The sequence below is a fragment of the Schistocerca piceifrons genome, chromosome 1 (assembly GCF_021461385.2).
Source record: "Schistocerca piceifrons isolate TAMUIC-IGC-003096 chromosome 1, iqSchPice1.1, whole genome shotgun sequence".
NCBI classification, from domain to species: Eukaryota; Metazoa; Arthropoda; class Insecta; order Orthoptera; family Acrididae; genus Schistocerca; species Schistocerca piceifrons.
Window position 1 is genome coordinate 842,931,961 of NC_060138.1, and position 6,941 is coordinate 842,938,901.

The window sequence follows — 6,941 nt, forward strand, 5'->3', positions numbered from 1 at the left end:
ATGGTCCAGGGCCAGTTGTCATCAACTTCAATCCTTGCGAGGAAGTGTAGAACGAAGTTCAAATGGTTCAAATGGCTCTGAGCACTATGGGACTTAACATCTATGGTCATCAGTCCCCTAGAACTTAGAACTACTTAAACCTAACTAACCTAAGGATAGCACACAACACCTAGCCATCACGAGGCGGAGAAAATCCCTGACCCCGCCGGGAATCGAACCCGGGAACCCGGGCGTGGGAAGCGAGAACGCTACCGCACAACCACGAGATGCGGGCAATAGAACGAAGTCAACACGTCGTTGTGTGCCTTGTGGTGCGAGCTGCTGTACGAAAGGGATCTTGTACGTATATCATTTGAGAATTGTTCGAAGCACCTTCCCGTACATCGGACCACGGGATGTTCAACTGTCGTGACATAACACGCGCACTGCCTGACGATCGGGAATTGCGCGCAGCGTTGTCTGTCATAGCAACAGTGATTTCATCAACCACCTGTGGTGCAACCAGTTGTCGCCCTCTTCCCGGAACGAAGTCCAGTTCTCCAGTTGACTCGAACTTCCTCATCATGCTCCGCACAGCAGGTGGAGAAAGAAGACCCTTCCGTAATACTTCCAGCCGGCGATTTTCTGGAAGTGCAGCTTCAGCATTACTGTTGTTTTGATAGTAGAGTTTCACAAGTGACGCTCTGCTCCTTTTGTCCAAGCTCATGGTGACACGTCAACAAGTGCACTGCGACTGGTCAGATGTGTCAGACTGAATCACGATGACTGACCACAGCACCTGGTGGCCGTAGTTGGAACTGGACGGTGGCGCTGTAACGCATGGAAGTCATGTAGCCCATACTCTGGACATTAATGCTATGAAGTTTGAAATTCGTACGGTAATTAGTTTCCGTGTTATAACGTGTTAAATAGGGAAAGTTTAATTATAACCACACTGTATTGAGAATCACAAGAAGTATCTAGCGGTCCAGGGTTTAAAAGGATGCCCGTTAACGCACTATCCTAGCGCCATTTCTGTCGTTAATAATTTAAGTTGTACAAGCTATGGCTCCGAATTCCTAACATCTAATTCAATTGGGAGCTATCACAATCATAATACAAAACATTCTTTGCGAATGCTTAACCGGAGCAGATTATGGTAAGTTTCGTTGCTCTTTACCTGGAAGCGAAATTCGGTAATATTTACCGTCCCATTAATTCTGAGACCACAATGAGTTTACACTCTGCTCTGATTTGAAATTTTCTGGCCGATTGAAAATGTACCGAACTGGCCTCGAACCTGGGGCCTTTGCCTTTCGCAGGCAAGTTCTCTTCCGACTGAGGTGCGTTTTTTTCTGTACCTTTTATCTCGTTTGTTAAAACATAATAATTCTCTTCGAGGATGGAAGAAATTGTTGTTGTTGTGGTCTTCAGTCCAGAGACTGGTTTGATGCAGCTCTCCATGCTACTCTATCCTCTGCAAGCTTCTTCATCTTCCAGTACCTACTGCAACCTACATCCTTCTGAATCTATTTAGTGTATTCATCTCTTGGTCTCCCTCTACGATTTTTACCCTCCACGCTTCCCTCTAATACTAAATTGGTGATCCCTTGATGTCTCAGAATATGTCCTACCAACCGATACCTTCTTCTAGTCAAGTTGTGCCACAAACTCCTCTTCTCTCGAATTCTATTCAATACCTCCTCATTAGTTATGTGATCTACCCATCTAACCTTCAGCATTCTTCTGTAACACCACATTTCGAAAGCTTCTATTCTCTTCTTGTGTAAACTATTTATTGTCCACGTTTCACTTCCATACAAGGCTACACTCCATACAAATACTTTCAGAAATGACTTCATGACACTTAAATCTATACTCGATGTTAACAAATTTCTCTTCTTCAGAAACGCTTTCCTAGCCATTGCTAGTCTACATTTTATATCCTCTCTACTTCGGCCATCATCAGTTATTTTTCTCCCCAAATAGCAAGACTCATTTACTACTTTAAGTGTCTCATTTCCTAATCTAATTCCCGAAGCATCACCCCATTTTATTCGGCGACATTCCATTATCCTCGTTTTGCTTTTGTTGATGTTCATCTTATATCCTCCTTTCAAGACACTGACCATTCCGTTCAGATGCTTTTCCAGATCCTTTGCTGTCCCTGACAGAATTACAATGATATCGGCGAACCTCAAAGTTTTTATTTCTTCTCCGTGGATTTTAATTCCTACTCCGAATTTTTCTTTTGTTTCCTTCACTGCTTGCTCAATATACAGATTGAATAACATCGGGTATAGGCTACCACCCTGTCTCACTCCCTTCCCAACCATTGCTTCCCTTTCATGCCCCTCGACTCTTATAACTGCCATCTGGTTTCTGTAAAAATTGTAAATACCCGTTCGGTCCCTGTATTTTACCCCTGCTACCTTCAGAATTTGAAAGAGAGTGTTCCAGTAAACGTTGTCAAAAGCTTTATCTAAGACTACAAGTGCTAGAAACGTAGGTTTGCCTTTCCTTAATCTATTTTCTAAGATAAGTCGTAAGATCAGTATTGCCTCACGTGTTCCAACATTTCTACGGAATCCAAACTGATCTTCCCCGAGGTCGGTTTCTACCAGTTTTTCCATTCGTCTGTAAAGAATTCGCGTTAGTATTTTGCAGCTGTGACTTATGAAACTGATGGTTCGATAATTTTCACATCTGTCAACACCTGCTTTCTTTGGGATTTGAATTATTATATTCTTCTTGAAGTCTGAGGATATTTCGCCTGTCTCATACATCTTGCTCACTAGATGGTAGAGTTTTGTGAGACCTGGCTCTCCCAAGGGTGTCAGTATTTCTAATGGAATGTTGTCTACTCCCGGGGCCTTGTTTCGACTTAGGTCTTTCAGTGCTCTGTCAAACTCATCACGCAGTATCAGATCTCCTATTTCATCTTCATCTACATTCTCTTCCATTTCTATAATATTGTCCTCAAGAACATCGCCCTTGTGCAGACCCTCTATATCCTCCTTCCACCTTTCTACTTTCCCTTGCCGGCCGGTGTGGCCGAGTGGCTCTAGGCGCTACAGTCTGGAACCGCGCGACCGCTTCGGTCGCAGGTTCGAATCCTGCCTCGGGCATGGATGTGTGTGATGTCCTTAGGTTAGTTAGGTTTAAGTAGTTCTAAGTTCTAGGGGACTTATGACCACAGCAGTTGAGTCCCATAGTGCTCAGAGCCATTTGAACCATTTTTGTCCTCAGCACTGATGTAAGTTTTTGTTGCGTCCATTGCCAGACTACGCGTACATGGTAACGTGTGACTCTGCGTGTAAGTGTATCCTCTGTATTACACCTGTCACAATTCGCGAATACGCAGGATGGATACAGTATAGCTCTGTGTACGCTGGAATCGTTTCATTGACAGCCTTATACCACGTTGTCCTAACATTTGATGTAAGCTGATTGTTGTGAATGTTCTTCCACACCTCAGGCCAATTGACATGAGGGTATTTAGCTCCCATTCTGCTAGGACTTTACCTATTCTTAATGTATATCCCTGGGTTACGTAGCTTTGTTGCTGTTGATAACCACTTTTGTCCATCCAGTGGTAACTTTTCCAAACATCATTATCTTGGATTTGTTACTATTAATTAAGGTTCTTTTTGCTTCACAGTGAGTGATGAGTAAATTTTTAACTTGTATTATACGGGCTTAATTGGAAGACCTCGATATAATGATTTTCTTTTGTAATAAAATGGAGCCTGAAAGCAAGCTATTAAGTTTCCTGAGTAGATGTTCGACTGCAGTTCCATACACAGTGGGGCTACTGATAGGAAGACTGACTTCTTTACATCGAATGGCGTAGTTGGTGGCTCACTGATCATGATTTTGGACCGGACTCCTTGCAGAATTACTCTGACAAGGTGGGAAGATTTGCTGCAGATAACTGAGGTAAAATTCAGCTGGTATTCTATTCCTGACAGCTTTCTTTACGTGTTCTCAGTTATGCCTCATATATCTTCCCTTCTGTAAATTCTTAGCTGAGTGAACTGTTGGCTGCTTCTGTCAGCATATCATCGGTATCATTCAGAAAAACTGATTCGAGATTTTCGTCTGCTTCTTCCAAATGCACAGAACTCACAGAAACATTGCAGCACTCCGCTTTTGATATCAGCCTGCAGTTGGGTTCTCTCGTTACATATTTGAATTTCTCTATCTTGTGTTTTATCTCATTCGATGTAGGTTTTGGACTGTAGAGTGAAGTAATCGCTTCTTGAATAATAGTGTCAGCTCTTCGATCTCACTTTTAGATCCAATATTTTCCTTCTCTGACTTTGCAATATCTGCGTTTTAATCAGCTTTATATGTGAGCTATTAATGGTTATATCTCGTGTACTTTGGAACAGTTCTCGGAAACATGTAGAATAAAATTCCTCGGTAGTTTTGTCCCACTCACACTTTTTGTAGCCAACGTCCTTGGTTTCGGTTTCGCATGCTCCACCCACGAATTTAAACCGCTGGAGTATTTCCCCACGTTAGTGATGCAGCCCTTCCATGCTGGCAGCACAATAACTCTTAATCCCTCATCAATAAGTAAATAGTGTGAAAACGGCTAATGGTTAATATTCCCGCGGGAAAATCGGCAATGTGGCCCGCAGCATGTGTTATGTGGATAAAAAGCCTCTAATCTAGCGTGAGAGCATATCGACGTTAACACCAGAACAGCATTTGAATCCCTATTGTCCATTATCTTTAGCTCCTTAGTTTCTTTCTCTTCCTCGGCAATACAGTAAAGGAAGTGCTCTGCAGATAGTAGCGAACTTTTGTTGCTTATGTTTCATCAAGTCCTAACGCTGGAGATACTGTGGTACTGGATGTCTTTAGATTATAAATGGCATTGACGGATTTACCTGAAAAAGTCTGTTGCCTTCTTACAAAAGTATTCGACGGTTTCACATTCATTGCTGTTTGTCTCAAACACGCCAGACATATAACAATTAGCATCTATGAAGAGTTCGTATCGTAGGGGAATAGCGACTGTACCTGTTATGTTTACAAAATGAAGAAAACCGCAACAGATGTTGAACCGATAATAATTAACGAAAAAAAGTCGCAACACGAAGAACGTATTGAGCGACATAAACGAAAGCTGGTAGGCGTGTTTCTACATCTGAAAGATGATCTCTGTTCAAGTTTCTCGCCAGTCTCTGAAGTAGGGCACTAGTAACACCACTATGATCATGCAAATCAGGTTTGCTTTAAATACACACTGTAAAAAATGCCTTGAAGGAGACATAGGCGCCATTATCAACACCTCACTGAGTTTGAACGAGGTCGTGTGACAGGGCTAGGAGAAGCTGGATGTTCCGTATGTGCTATTGCAGGAATTGCAGGAATGTAGTCATTGTAAACGATTCCTGGCAGCGGTGGTCTTGAAAATGTACGGTCGACAGGAAACTAGACTCTGGATTGCCACGTGGCACTAGCGACAGGGAAGGCAATCGTATTCGGCGTATGACTCTCGCATCGTACTGCATCTGCAGCGCAAATCTGAGCAACAGTTGGCACCACAGTGATGCATCGAATTGTTTCAAATCAGTTGCTTCGAGGACAACTCCGAGCCAGAAGCCTTGTAGCGTGCATTCCGCTGACCCCAAATCACCTCCGTTTGCGACCTCAGTGGAGTCAAGGGAGAACTCATTCGAGGGCAGAGTGGAGGTCTGTGGCGTATTCTAATGAAACGTGTGGTAAGCACCGTTCAACAAGCAACCATCTATTTGAAAGTAGTATAGTAGTGGGGCCCTGAATCCCATTTTGATATCAAACTGACATGCAAATTAATGAAACTGATCAATTAATTACCCTTAACCCCAACCCCCACCATCAATCCCCCAACCTTTACTCTCACCCCCCCAAATGACGTCATTTGTTTTCCTCAGCCGACACATGAGCCTCCACCCCCTCTCCCTCCCCCACCTATCCTATTGGTGGGAATTTAGAAATTTGGCGGGAATTCTGAATTTTGGCGGGAATTTCGAATTTTGATGAGAATTTCTTCTACCCAGGGCTGTGCTGAACTCCCACCCCCACCACCCCACCCTTGAATCGGGGGGAAATTACAAATGGCGCTGCCTTTTCTGGGGCTCGAAGCACATTCCTTCTGGACAGAAAACCCAAGTGCACTCCGCAACACAGGGAAACTGCCAGAGAATAGGTTAGTGTACTATATTTATTTTGGTCAGAAAACTGAAGTAAAGATCGGTCACAACTACGTAATTAATCAAAAAGTTCAGTTCTGATTACACAGCCATTTGCATAGCGCTACACAAGGAGTGCCTAAATTCACAAAAAAATCTCAAAAATTGACGATACCATGCAACTGGTGCTACCCTGCTGGGAAAGAATTTCACAGTACCACTCGAAACTAGTGGGAGACGTACTCAAACTCTACCCCACATCTACAAGCTGGTAGGAGAAGGGTTGGCCTGCAAGGAACTAGCTTTATTTTTTTGGTGAGAATTGTGTTCTACTGATGAGATACTGATGTTGGACAGAGAGGAGTTTGATAAGTGTATTACGTGTAAGCATATAGCTGAGAACCTTGCGTATCGCTGTTTGATGCCTCCCCCTGCAGCCCATGTAATCGAAGCGAATACCTGCTGCCACAACTCATGGAAAATGCTTCACTGTTCTAATTGCATTCCAAAATTGTCAGGAAAAAGCCAGCACATGTAATCAATGACTCATCATGCAACACATGTACTGGGGAAAATTGTCATCTCAAAAGTTTGCAACAGGAGAGAGGGGTGGCAGTTGAACGTGCATTCTCATCGATGTGTGGTCAGGAACTAGTGAAATTAGGGGCACTCTTACCAACCTTCCCTCCGTTCCTCCACCTTTGGTGAGGATACAGGCTTGTTCAAACAGCCAGCTGCCACTGTCTGTGCCAGCTACAGCCCCTACCGTATCTGGGA